Source organism: Bactrocera tryoni, chromosome 5 (assembly GCF_016617805.1).
Source record: "Bactrocera tryoni isolate S06 chromosome 5, CSIRO_BtryS06_freeze2, whole genome shotgun sequence".
NCBI lineage: Eukaryota > Metazoa > Arthropoda > Insecta > Diptera > Tephritidae > Bactrocera > Bactrocera tryoni.
This window is the reverse complement of record NC_052503.1, coordinates 9775233-9788777: the sequence shown is the minus strand read 5'-3', so window position 1 is coordinate 9788777 and position 13545 is coordinate 9775233. Positions and strand designations below refer to the sequence as shown.

Genomic DNA, 13545 nt, shown 5'->3' with positions numbered 1-13545 from the left:
TGTGCAGTGCAAACGAATGAGGCCAAACCGAATAATTAAATATTTAAAATGTAAAAACCGGTTAAAAGTTTTTCGTCGGCCTACGTACGAGCTTTGCAGACATTCTCAATGACATGCGAACAAAGTATTTCACTCATACATGCATGCGAGGCGCGTGAGTGTGTGCGTCGAGTAATTAACAGATATTTTCCACCAATTTCCACTTCCAATCAAAATGAAGAGCAAAGAATATCCACGGCAAGAGTTTTTAATATAAACAAACACAACGAAATACACGCAAATCCCTGTCAATTTCACTATACATACATATATATATATATATGTATATATGGACATTTCATATGTTTGCTTATATTAAAAAACACATATGTGCACATGCGAAGATCTGCATATGTTTATATTAGCATCCATACTGAGCGACTTTCATGCAGCTTTACATTAAAAAGTGGATTAAAGAAATTAATTCACACGCAAGCCGAACTGACTTCGTACATCACGAGGTGTGCAGAAAAACGATATTAACTTTTAGAAAATATTCACAAGATATTTTAATAGATTTGGAGAACAGGAAAATATTTATTGATTGGCGTTAAATGTATACCCAGGCGTATACGCAATTTTTTGCGTGGAAAAATTGCCGCATTTGGGACAAAGAACAACCGGAAGAGATTCAAGAGCTGTCGTTTCATCCAGAAAAAACACCTATTTTGTGTGGACTCTGAGCCGGTTGAATCATCGGGCCATATTCATCAGAAATGCTGCCGGTGAGAACGTAACCGCCAATGGTGACCGTTATCGCGCCATGATAATCGACTATTTGATGTCGGAAATTGAAGCTCGTGATGTCGGCGACATTTGGTTTCAACAAGACGGCTTCCCATACATCGCATCAATCAATGGATTTATTGAAAGAACACTTCGGTGAGCAGTTAATTTCACGTTTTGGGCCGGACGATAGGCCACCAAAATCATGTGATATCACACTGTCAGACTTTTTTCTGCGAGGATATGTGAGGTCTACAGTCTATGCGGACAATCTCGCTTCAGTTCAGGCCCAGAAGAAAAATATTAGGCGTGTTATCTATCGAAATGCTCGAACGAGTCATCGAAAATTGGACTGAACGGATGGACCAACTGAGACAATCTTCAAAAGTGAAATGCCAAATTATGATGTTACGCATGATAAAAAACACCAACATTGAGTTTAAAATTTCTGTGTTTTTTCTTTAAAAAAAGTAGGGAACCTCAAAATGGATCACTCTTTAATAACTCACAAATTGGTTGATATACATGTGAAGTATAAAGTCAAGCAGAGGTACGGAGAATCAGTATAGAGGCGCTAGAAGGCTGATGCATGTCAAAGGAAAGGTCGAGAGGTCGGAAAAAGTATCAAACTTCAAAGTCAAGTGAAGTTTTAAGCAAGACATCAGATGTTTTTTAATTAATTCATATATAAATATATCAGTATCATATAAGTCAATTCGTGGAAAACCATTCAGTAGTATATTGTGACTCAAAGCTCATGATTCTGAAGGAATTATTCACGCTTCCAATAATTTCAGTGTGAAAATCCTTTTTAACACAATTTTCAGTTATCAAATATTTGCAATGCGCTATTTTGTAGGTTCAACACAAAGTAGAAAAATATAAAACACGAGCAAAAGGCTCCAGCTCAATACCGCCATGCAACAGTGGCTTTCAGGATTCTCCCTCACAATTGTGGCAATGCCTTAAGCTCTCGTGTGGTTGGCTCTCCGCATGTAGTGGCATTAGTTGGAGCAATGATTTCCAAGCCCAGCGCGAAATGTTGCAAATCAGCGCATGCACATCGCTTCAGAGTTGTTTAAAATATTTTGAGTGCTCGGCTTATAATATTTAATACCCTCTACAACGAAATAGCAACGAAAATTTAAATGATAAGCTGCACGCAGTCGCTGCCTTTCATGTGGCTTCAACAGCAACCAACAAAAAAGTAAAATTTTTCATTAAATTTATATAACACGCAAACATTTGCGTAAGCCTTCGCCCAACAATAATAACAAAAACAAGCGTCAAACTATATAGTAAAACAGCTTTTGCGCAAAGTTCTCCGAGCAGAGTTTGCATGAACTTTCATAGACAATAAAATTCTAAACAAACTTACAACAACAATATGTTAATTGATTGCAGCAAAACAAGGAGGATTCTGTTAAATTTTTAATTGAAATTGGCAAAAGAGATTTACGCAACACAGCAAACTAATAAAATTTTTAATCCAAAGGCTCACCAAAAAAATAGATAATTGCATAACAGGTTTCATGCATTTGACTGCAAACGCTTTTAACGAAATTCCTGTTCTACGATAATGGCTCTGACAGCTATTATGTCAAGGTAGACAAACCAGGTTTATTGAGGTAGACTTCTTTCCTTTCCTAACTTTAAAAACGCTTGCCCGAATTTCTTTAAATTTATCTGCAATTTTGTATTTACTAAATACTCAAATAAACTCTGAGTTCGTGCGCAGTTTATGCGTCTTCTTTTTAACTGCACAACTGCTCTTCAAGTTGCAAGTTTGTACACGAAACAAACACCCACATACAAGCCAACAGCGCTTCACGTTTGTCCATTTGGTGTCCAGTTGCTGTGTAATGGTCAAGCAGTTGGCTAGCCAACCGACCAAATAAACGGAGAACACAAACGAGTTCATCGTAACCGACGGAAGAAGCTACCGCAGTTGCCCATTGCTTGTTGCAACCTTCCCCCGACAACTTGAGAATGCAACGCTTGGCTTTGTGGCAGAAGGCAGATAAGTCATTATAAAAGTTATCCAGAAAATATTACTGGATTTCAATTAAAGCTTCGTGTTAAGAGATATACGACTTTGAAACCCGCTAATTTCGCTCAAATTGAGAATAGCAGGAATAATTATTAAGGGGTTGCATGGGATTAAATGGGTAAAAAACAGCCTTTTTTCAACAATTTTTTCTCAAAAAAAGCATCAAATATTTTATTAGAACTTTTTATTGTCACAAGCATACACTATTGGCAAAGAAATTCCGAAATTTTTGGAAAAAAATATTTTAAACCCTGCCATTGCAACGCCATTTTCGGTAACCCCTCGGAAAAAAGATGCGCGCGTTTTGGCAGGATAACTCCTTGCAGTATAATCTAAGGTGAAAAAATAAATATTTTCGTTAAAACCTTGACATAGAAGTTGGTTGAGAAAAAAACTGGGGTTGGATTTTTGGCAAACATTTTTACAAAAAAATTAAAATTTTTTAGTTGTAATAGAAAAAAAATCCTTAGTCCAAGTCTTTAAGAATTGTAGACCTGTGTAGAATTTCACGAAGATCGGAGTAGTTCTCGAAAAATATTGCCAACCGACTTCAAAAACACACAAAAATACACGGCGCACTTAGCCTAGCTAGCCTCGAACGCACAAGCTCTCAAGGCTGTATCTCTGAAATTATAACTCGGATTAACTATAAAAATTTAGAACAATATTCTAGAGATATTTTGGAATTTAATAAGATAATAAAAAAATCGATGTTTTGAAATCCGTAAACCCATGTTTGTAAATTATATCAGTTTCATATTGGCCATATTTATAATTTTACCTTTGCCAAAAAGAACTCTGAACTTACGAGCTTTTGAAATTTAGTCTCTGACGGTGCTTGTATCTCTGTTCAAATGGCAATGTCTTTGCATAGATATTCATGCATTTGCCGTATCTCGATTTGTCGGCATATTTGGGAAAATTTGTATTTATTTTCCGTTCATAGCTTATCGATTTCAACATGAGTGCCGTTGGACGCTGAGGCGGAAGCCAGTTTGGTCCAAACGCTTGTGTATGTGAGATTGTGTAATATCTGAGAGGGAAGTTGTTGCCACAAGAAGTACAAACTTCAGGAAAATAAAGTTGGTTTAAGTTGAACGCTATGATGATATTAAGCATCTACAATCTAATACACTTAAGTATGTTGCATATGCAGTCACGTGCACAAATTTGGCACTAACTTAGCTATGTTCGAATCTAATAAACGTCGTGAGTTATTTTGTTAGCAATTGCCTGTTTTACAAGCACTGCCGATACGATTTTTAAAGAATAACGACTTTGTAGGTTTTAACTAACCGGTTTGGAAATAATTTGCGTGTGAAGTACTTAGGGTTATTAGTAAGTCTTTTAGACTAAGCATTCATCTTAAGGGAAAGAGTCTAGTGAAAGTTTCTTAAAGGAAAGAGTTTAGTGAAATGTAAGGCAAGCTGGTTTTTTATTTGAACTTCGGGTGTATCCAAACACCAAATATTACCGTTGTTCGACATAAAAAGGGGTTAAGGGAGAAAACAACCAGAGCTTGCTCGAAATTAAACATAAAATTGTGGTTATATGGCAACGTCTATATTGGCTAGCACGTCACTTAAAGCTCTGTAGCTCTTTAACTGTCGAGTGTAAATAGATAAGTATGCACTACGCAAGCACTTAAAATGCTCTGATTGGTTGTTTATGCTGCACAAGTAGCTGGAATAGTCAACAGCACTTGCTGCCACTTCTGCGCGCTATAACTAAACAAGTACACATCGCAAATTGAATGGAAGGGCAACTTAAAACAAATGTGAAAAAGTTGCGCACATACATATGGACACACGTACAACGTGTAGTGGCATACAACATAAAATGGGAAATTTATCTAAATTATACATTTGGCACCACAGTTTAAGCTACATGACAACACACACACAACCTTGCTCGCTGACCACATGTGTTGGCGGCACTCAAAAGAACTAGTTGCAAACCACTTTCCACTTAGAATGAACTGTAAGTTTTAACCAGACAACCGCGGTTCGTTTTCACCCCTCTATCGAGGACTTAATACTTGAGGTTCTTCGGGATGCCAAGTTGCATACGAAATCAAGTATATTTTAAGATAAAGATAAAGCCAGACTGTTCAGACTCCAACCAGTTTCACAGCAGTCCAGTTCCTTATGGTCAATAATTTACCTTTTTGGAGGGCCGGGAAGAGATCGTTGATAAAGACCATGCTGGGAGACCTTGTTTTTTTGACATCAAAGGCATTGTCCACCATGAATTTGCTCCTCCTGGACAAAACGTCAACGCCAAGTTTTGCTCAGTCCTCAAGAGACTCAAACGAAGGGTCAATCGGGTCCGACAAGACAACGAAGCCGATTGGAATTTGCACCACCACAACGGCCCCGGATCACACCGTCTTTCCTGTGAACAGATACCTAACCAAGACCGGTATCCTAAAGCTTCCGCAGCCGCCCTACATTCCAGATGCTTTCCGCGACGTCTTCCTATTTCCTATTTTAAAAGTTTTTAAAGAATTGTAACAATTGGTTCAATTAATTTTTTTCAATCGACTCAGTCCTATTATTTTCCTGAGAAACCCTGCTCATCACTAATCTCTAACACCACAGAAGTAAGAACTTTAACAGCCAAAGCTCACTCGCGTAGCACCAGCTGCCTGAGAGCTTCCCTGCAAGTGGAACCCTACTAATCTACGGACTCAATATGCCAAAATAGTTGAGTTGTCAAAGTTGGAACGAAATTTTACTAGTTCTGCTATAGAACTTGGAAGTCTATGGTTTACCTCATACATTTGTTTTTAGGGTCTGTGGCAAGACGCGTTACGTTAAGAATGTGCTTGCGTGTAGACGACGATAAAGCCCTAATATGTAGCTGCACACACTAATCCTTTCAGCTCAGCTCGAGGCTCAACTGCCGAACGGTTCACCAGGCATACCCAAATTAGTGGGTCTGTATGTGTGTAACGTTGTGTGCACTTGTCATATGGGTACCTTTTGTTGTTATCAACATATTTTGTTTGGTTATTGGTCATTTGCAGTTCGCTTCTGCATCGTTTTTACGAGTGATTCCTTTTTATGGCAGCTCACTGCCTGCGCACTCTCCTTTGCAATCCTCGCTCCCTGCTATCCCAAAGCGCTTGTTTGCTGTTCTCTACTTAGCACATTCTTATTTCTCTGGGTTTTGCTGCTTTTCTATTTGTTTGTTGTTGATTTCGCTATTTGTTTTGGCTTCCATGGTTTTGTCCTGTTATTGTCGCACTTCAATTCTTTGTTGCAGTCCACTCACATGTTTGCTCCAGCTCCGCATTCCCCAAACGGTTGGGGTTTTCTTGATATTTGGCGTCGGTTGGTCGGTCGAAGGGACGTGTGCGCTGCAGGGGCGCCGCGTCGGTCATTTAGTGTGAATAAAGGACCATTGCGAAAGGCGGTCTGCTCTCGCTCTCGGTACTGTATCCATTCAATGTGTGTGTGTGTGTGTGTGTGAGGGCGTGTTCTGCGTGGGTTATCGCATTAAATTTTCATGATAACTTTTCATTACGTACGAATGGAATGTGGCTATTTCCGGTTGACGTATGCTGCCTTTTTCTGTTTTTTCTCTGTTACTTGTATAACATATTAATATCTGTTTGTTTGCTTGTTCGTTTGTGTCGTTGTTCTCCACAGTTTGTACTTATTGTTCGTAAGACCTTCCGTTTTGCTTTATTTGTTTGTGTGACTATTTCCGGTCCCCGTCTGCGTTGCCAGCTTAAGCGCCTCCGCCTCACCAACTTTTATAAATGGTTGTCCGAGTGCGCAGCAACGCAAGCTTCCACGTAAAGACGTTGGCGACGTGTGTATGCATATCCGCTTGCGAGTGCGTCTTCCATGCCGAAGTGTCGCCTGGAATGCGCTCTAATCAACACAAATGTGCTGTGGATACACTTATGTAGAATATACACGTTTAAGTAAGCACATACAACTATAAAGCGCAGTTGTTGTTTGTGTGTGTGTTTGCACTTGTGTCTAATGATAATTCATTCGTAATACACTTACAGCCCCACAATCCTCCCTCCTGTACTTGTATGGTGCTGCACACACACACACAGACACATTTACGCAATGCGATAACTCCAGCTTAGTCGTGTGTTGCTTTTGTTCTCATTCGGTTGCTGGCAAATGGTTTCGAAATAAAAATTTATGGCTTAGTATTTTTATGCTCCGCACCGTTACTTTAGTCCATTTAGTTTGAAATTTGTTGCATGTCGCAAAGTGCTGAAATGCTCCTGTTCGCATGTCCAAACGGGCCATTTGAAATGTGCTCAAGTTAAGTTGTCGTCTGATAAGGTTTATGCGAGAGCGTATGGCTGTGGTCGGAGCACATCGCCAGTAATGAGATGCCGTTGATGATCTCGTCTATTATTGCCTTGTTATTCCACTCTTATAAGCGTTTCTTAATTGTCAATGGCTTCACATGGGTCCCACAGAAGATATTGATTTGAGTTGAGTTAATAGCTAGATTTCATCTGCTCTAAGAATAGTTTATTCATTCTGAAATAGTTTTCTCAAAGAATGCTACTTCCAGAACGGACTTTGAAAACCAACAAATATGGATCTCTTCTCGATAGTGCGACGATTTGGACGATTTGAATGTCAACTCGGTCTTCATGTCTGTTTGGATTAGAAGAAGCCTTGACAGTAGTCCAAAGCGTACTCACGCCGGTGGAGAGTTTGCAGGACTTCAGGTGCTCTATCTATTTTTTCCGCTTGTGTTAGTTTACCATTTGCCGAATCTCCAAATTGAGATTTCATATTCGGGGATCACAGGGATCGGCATGGCGTAAGATGACTCTCTCATTATCTAAACCAGCTGCTTCGGCTGGGAAATTAGGGCGTAGTTCCGCGATTCTTCCCGTCGGGATGAAGCGAGCTATACTCTGATCTAATGATGATGATGAGAATGGCTGTCATGCTGCCTATTTGAGCTCCTATGGTCCGTGGAGGTCCTCTCTTGGCTACTCTGGTGGAGTGGCGGAGCAGTGCGCGAACTAAGTGCAGATTGCACAGCCGTAGAGGCTAAGGTTCAAGTAGTACGTTGGCAGCATAGGTTCACTCCCTGTGTGTTCTAAAACCTGAGCTGGTCTTAAGATGGCCCCATCCATTGCATTTATTACACATAAACGAGGTGGTCTTTTGGCGCAGACGCAGCAGAAAAATTCCTCCGGGACCGGGATACGGAGCAGCACTGCTGTAAGGCATTGGTCCAGTGATGACAATCTTATACTAAGACTTGCCGATTGAACATCATGCGTGTCATTCGCCGATTACCAGTCGAAATGGTCGAACGAGTAATCGAAAATTGGACTCAACGGATGTACCACCTGAGACGTAGCCGCGACCAATATAAAATAAATTTGTATCTTCATAAAATAAATGCCAGAGTATGTTCTTTCGAATGATACTTAATAAACATTTCCCGTTAAATTTGAAGTTTCTGTATTTTTTCATTAAAAATAGGAGGGAACCTGGAATGGGTGATCCATCCTTTATAAGAACTCTAGCAAGACTGCTAATAGGTCACTGCACCTGATAGGCAGAAATGCCAGTAAACTAGGAATGCCATAGAACGACCACTGTAGAAACTATCAGGAGATAGAGGAGGAGGAGATTATAAATCGTCGTCTATGCAAATCTATGGGAATATATAGGAAAATAATTGCAACTATCGGTCGAGGGTTTCATGACGGCATCTCGGAGGTTATCGGAAAAAATCTATTCGAGTTGATAAATTTCATCAAAAGCACATGGTTGTTCAGAAAGGGGGGAGGGGGGACTCTAGTCCAGGTGGTATCACAATGGGCATTCTAAGTTGCATTCTGATAGCAAAATTTCTTACTCAATTTTCCGGGAATATGAGTTATGAATATGAGTCAGAGAGTTAGTTCGAAATGCTTAACATTTGTGGTAAAAAGGAGCAGAAGAAATATCCAGTACAATTTATTGCTTAATACAGCAACTAAAATATTAGGCTAATAGACATTTGTCATCTATTATTTAAGTCCACTCCCTTATCCAGCAGATAATTCACCTAAACTCGCCCAGCTTCCTAAATACAATTTGCAATAATGCTTCTTAAATATTAACTGTTATTAGATAAGAATAAACTACACAAGCTAACTAAATGCTAAATATTTAATAGATGCCAAAACAAGCTGAGACCCCTCGCACACGAGCAAGTGCAGAGCAGTTTAAAGCAGCCGAAAAACATATGGCTGGAAGTAGGTGTCTGTGGCTACACACTGGACTCGCTCTCCGTAAATGCATGCATGCGTGTTTTCAGATTAGAAGGCCAACAACAAAAAACGACAGCCGAAACGGAGCAGTTTTATTCGTCCGAGATGGCGTTTAGTCATGCCGCAAAGCCAAAATTACAACGCCAATGGCCCAGCCGCTCCAATCACCATTACATGTACTGCAGCCAGCGGGCTGGATATAAGCGAGCCGGACTTTGTTCGAACTAAAGTTTGCAGCTGATATGAAATGTAACATAATTTAACTTTTCATAACTGTTTGCAAATGCTCGGTATGCAGCAGTTTTCCAAAAACTGTCAGCAGCATTATTGTTTTCCCATTTGTTCATCTGCTGCATCTATGGCATCTATGAACATAGTCGTACAAGCGTGAGCCTTCGAACACACATGTTTCGTACATATAGTTCGTATGAATCTCGGTAGGGAAGCACACACACACGTTCACAAGCGGCTGTTATTCAATATTAGCAAAAATTGCCTTGTGTTAAAAAATCCAATTTTGTCAGTGCGACAGTAAAAATTTAGCTCTTGCAGCAAGTGCCGAGTGTGGTGGAATGCATTTTGGAGTAGCGTTCATGCTCCCCCGAAAAAGAGCCCAAAATAGGGCGCTTTAATACCTTTGCAAACTCGAATTCGTTAAGCGTTTGCTCGTAACACAATCGTTTCTGCCGCACGAACGCTCCTTGCATAGTTATTAAATTCGTTGAAAATTACAGGCAAAGCACGTCCGTGTGTGCGAGTGTGTTTGTGTGTGTGTGAGTTTTAAGACTCTTGATTCATAACGCATGACATAAGTTAATTAATTAAATAAATAAATTTGAAAGCATTCGGAGTCTGTGCATTCTGTGCATGTAATTTATAACTTGTAATCAAAGCGCCCAAATAAAGCGCTCTGTAAACGCTGCGGTCGAAAGCCCGAAAAAACCAAGGCACACACACACGGACAAGCACTGCAAGTGTTGCAACTAGGACAATTAAAATTTGTGCGGTGGCAAATTGACAGAAGTTGCATGCCTCGTTTTTGCCAGCTAACAATTACAGGTAGTTTTCAATTAGAACAAATCTGTACAATATCTGCCAACTTTATTACGAACACTTTGGGCTTATATAAATGTAAATGTCCACCTAAATATAATATTTGCTTACACATCTTGTTTGCATATGCACGTGTGTGTGCATGTATGTGTTTGTGTGTGCTTTGTTCACATAAAACTCCTACAAAAGTCGTTAAATTTTATAAAAGTTGACAAAGTGCCTATGGCTTAGTGTTACACAACCGCAGCATAAATGCAGGGAGAGGAGAAAGGCGCACACACACAAATACCCGTTGCACACAACCACAATTTTGTATTTTGTATTTTTCGCATACTGTTGCCATATTTACTCAGCTGTTTGTGTGCGCATGCCTTTGTGCTAGGTTCGGGCTGCCGCACGGCACTGCTGTAGCCAGCCACATGTCCATAGTCCGTCCGAGTGGATGTAGTTGAAATGCAAATGGTTGCATATTGTTAGGAGCCAAGTCCGTAGCATAAGGATTGTGTTTTATATTTGAAAACAATTTGCTCGAATTTTGTAGTGGAAAAGGGTTAAACTTCTTGTTTACAACTGAGCAAAATGTTTTCGCTTTTTATACGAAAATGGCCACACGCACAGCACATTCAAATACACACCTACACAAATATTTATTTATGCGAACGTCAAAAACTTTCAGTCCGTTTTTGAGGTTTATAGTCACAGAAAAATATGCAAATTTGATTGTGGCAACTGCATACAGTGACATCCGAAAGTAAATCAATACTTTGGGAGAGAGCTTCGATACCAGGGAACCAGAAGTAGCGAGATATAGATACGGACAAAAGAGTACCTGGAAATTGTCAATAAAACGCAAAATATTTAACAATAGTTTCAGTCTTCTAAACCCTTTTCATAAGCACCTTTTGGTCTGGCCTTCAGCTCTTTCAGCGAGTTTTGTTTCATTTCTTCGAACGGCTGAAAACGAGTTTTATTTCAATGAGTGTTGATATATGTATGTCAAACTCATAAACCCATGTCTCATTGGGAGCTATAATACTCTTCATGAATGTGGGATGAAAATTGGCATGAGGAAGCATGTCTAAGGAGGTCTGTTTACGGTGAAAAATTCGGCTTTAGCCGAACGAGTCGATCCAGAACGCGTTTCATACCCAAAATATCCACAAAAATCGTACAAAGCGACCTGCGAGAGATGTCGAGCTCTCTCGTCATCTCTCTAACACATGCCTGACGATTTTTAAGCACGATATCTTTCACCTTTTTATCAATTTCATCAGTTGAAGAGGTCACAGGTTATCCAGAACGAGGTATATCTTCAACGATCTCTCGACCGTTTTTGAAGGCTTCGTACCACGCGTAGGTTTGTGTTTTTGATAAAACTAAATCACTATAAGCCTTTTGCAATATGTCCAACGATTTCGCACAAGAAATTTGGTTATAAATACCAAATTTGAAACAAATTCTTTGTTCGATACTTTCATCCATTGTAGAAATCGCAACGCACTACTGAGGTGTACCGACTTAAGCAGCTGCTGCAAACAAACTGGTTGACGGATCGTGCTGATGTTTGGCGTAATAACCATAGACAGTGCTATCAACTTAGCAAAATACATGAATTTTAAATAGCATCATTTACCCTGGGAATTTAATTACAATTTCATTAGCTCAGATCAAAATCCTGAACCTGCTTTGTCAAAAGTTCAATGCCAATGAATATCGCTTAAGCTGCGCGTAGTTTTGAGACATACTGTATGCACAATGACAGCGGTTGCATGAAGTCTATATGCATGAGTTAGTTTTCTACTTCATTCACAAGTGTTGAAACGATTGTTTTCGTAACTTAAAACAATACAAAGTGTGCAAAAGTTTATGGCAGATAATAGCAAGTGATTGTTTTTGTATTATTTCTCACTCATCCACTGAAGCTCCAATTATTACAAGTTAGAGCTTTAAAATGTTGCGGGATTGCGAGTAAGTAGCACTTTGTAAGTGAAAAATTGTCGCGCTGCTTACTTAACAATTAAGAAAACGAGACAGGGAGACGACAAATTAAAGAGAAAGACAATTCAGGAAACGAAACAAGGAGACGACAAATGAAAGAGAAATACAATTAAGGAAACGAGACAAGGAGACGACAAATGAAAGAGCAAGTAAATGGTAAACATTGGGTTGTGAGACAGCACGAACCAAGGAGAAAGGAATGTTATGTGGGAAGTAAGAAGGTGGACGATCTCCAGAGATGAGTTGAGTCTCAGGCAGTTCGATGCAAAACGGCACTGTTCTTCTGGATAACATCCTCCTGCTGATATTGACATCATTGGAATCACTACCGCGCCGCTAGTCCTTCTTTTTCTAGACTGAATAAAAACGCGAAGAAAATGGGACTAACAGTGAACGAGGACAAGACGAAAGATCTACTGTCATCAAACAAATAGTCTTCGCACTCGTGATTAAGCTCCCCCGTCACTGTTGACAGTCATAACTCCGAAGTCGTAGATAATTTCGTCTATCTTGGAACTAGTTTTAACACCAACAACAACGTTAGTCTCGAAATCCAATGTAGAATAACCCTTGCAGGTGTTACTTCGGACTGAGTAGGCAATTGAGAAGTAAAGTCCTCTCCCGACGATTAAAGGCAGAATTCTACAAGTCACTCATCATCCCTATCCTGCTATATATTGCGGAGGCATGACTGATAGCAACATCTGATGAGAGAAGGGTAAGCGGTGTCTACGCCAGTACAGAAGAAGTTCTCGAATCTTTTTGATACTCGCTTTGTTCTCAAGCCTTCATGGGCTATATGCTACCATATTTCTATATATTGTTAAATGTCTTGTGGAGCAAAACGGCTAACTAAGCATCTTTGCTCTCTTGAATGACTGAATGAGGTTCTTTCTTTTTAATCGAACGCCTGCTCTACAAAACCGAGCTTCGTTAACACCTCCAGGCGGTAAGAATCTGATGCTTTACGCATGATCTCTAACATCTCCTCCATTTTTGCTTGTGATAACGTTGCCGATAATTGGCGATAACAAGGCTCTTACAATAAACTCTTAGTCCGAAAGTGAGAAATTGCATTAAAACAAATCGAATTGTGTTCCGCAAAAATTGGCGAGCAATTCGTGCCACAACAAAATAACGCAATGCAGAAGCCATGCGACAATAAATGAGCGAGCCAATAGAAAGTGAATAAACATGGCAAATAAAGCGATTGAGAAACAAGCCAGAAACTGCGGCGAACGCATTAGAGCTGAAAATGCCAAAGCAACAGAAATAAATAGAAATAAATTATCGCCAACATCTTAGTGCCCAATCAATGAGAAATGGCTGTCAGCCAGTCACGTCGCCACGGCAAATTGTATTGATTGTCCGACGGACAGGCGCGCGGTTAGCGGCAGCCACTTTATTAGCCAGCCGGTCA

The 13545-nt window shown here is 39.9% G+C and overlaps 1 protein-coding gene across 3 annotated transcripts in view; it reads right to left on the bottom strand.

Annotated features, from left to right (window-relative positions):
• Nucleotides 1–13545, bottom strand: part of LOC120776780 — a 174440-nt gene that overhangs the window by 125305 nt on the left and 35590 nt on the right. The gene's annotated exons all lie outside the window — the stretch shown is intronic.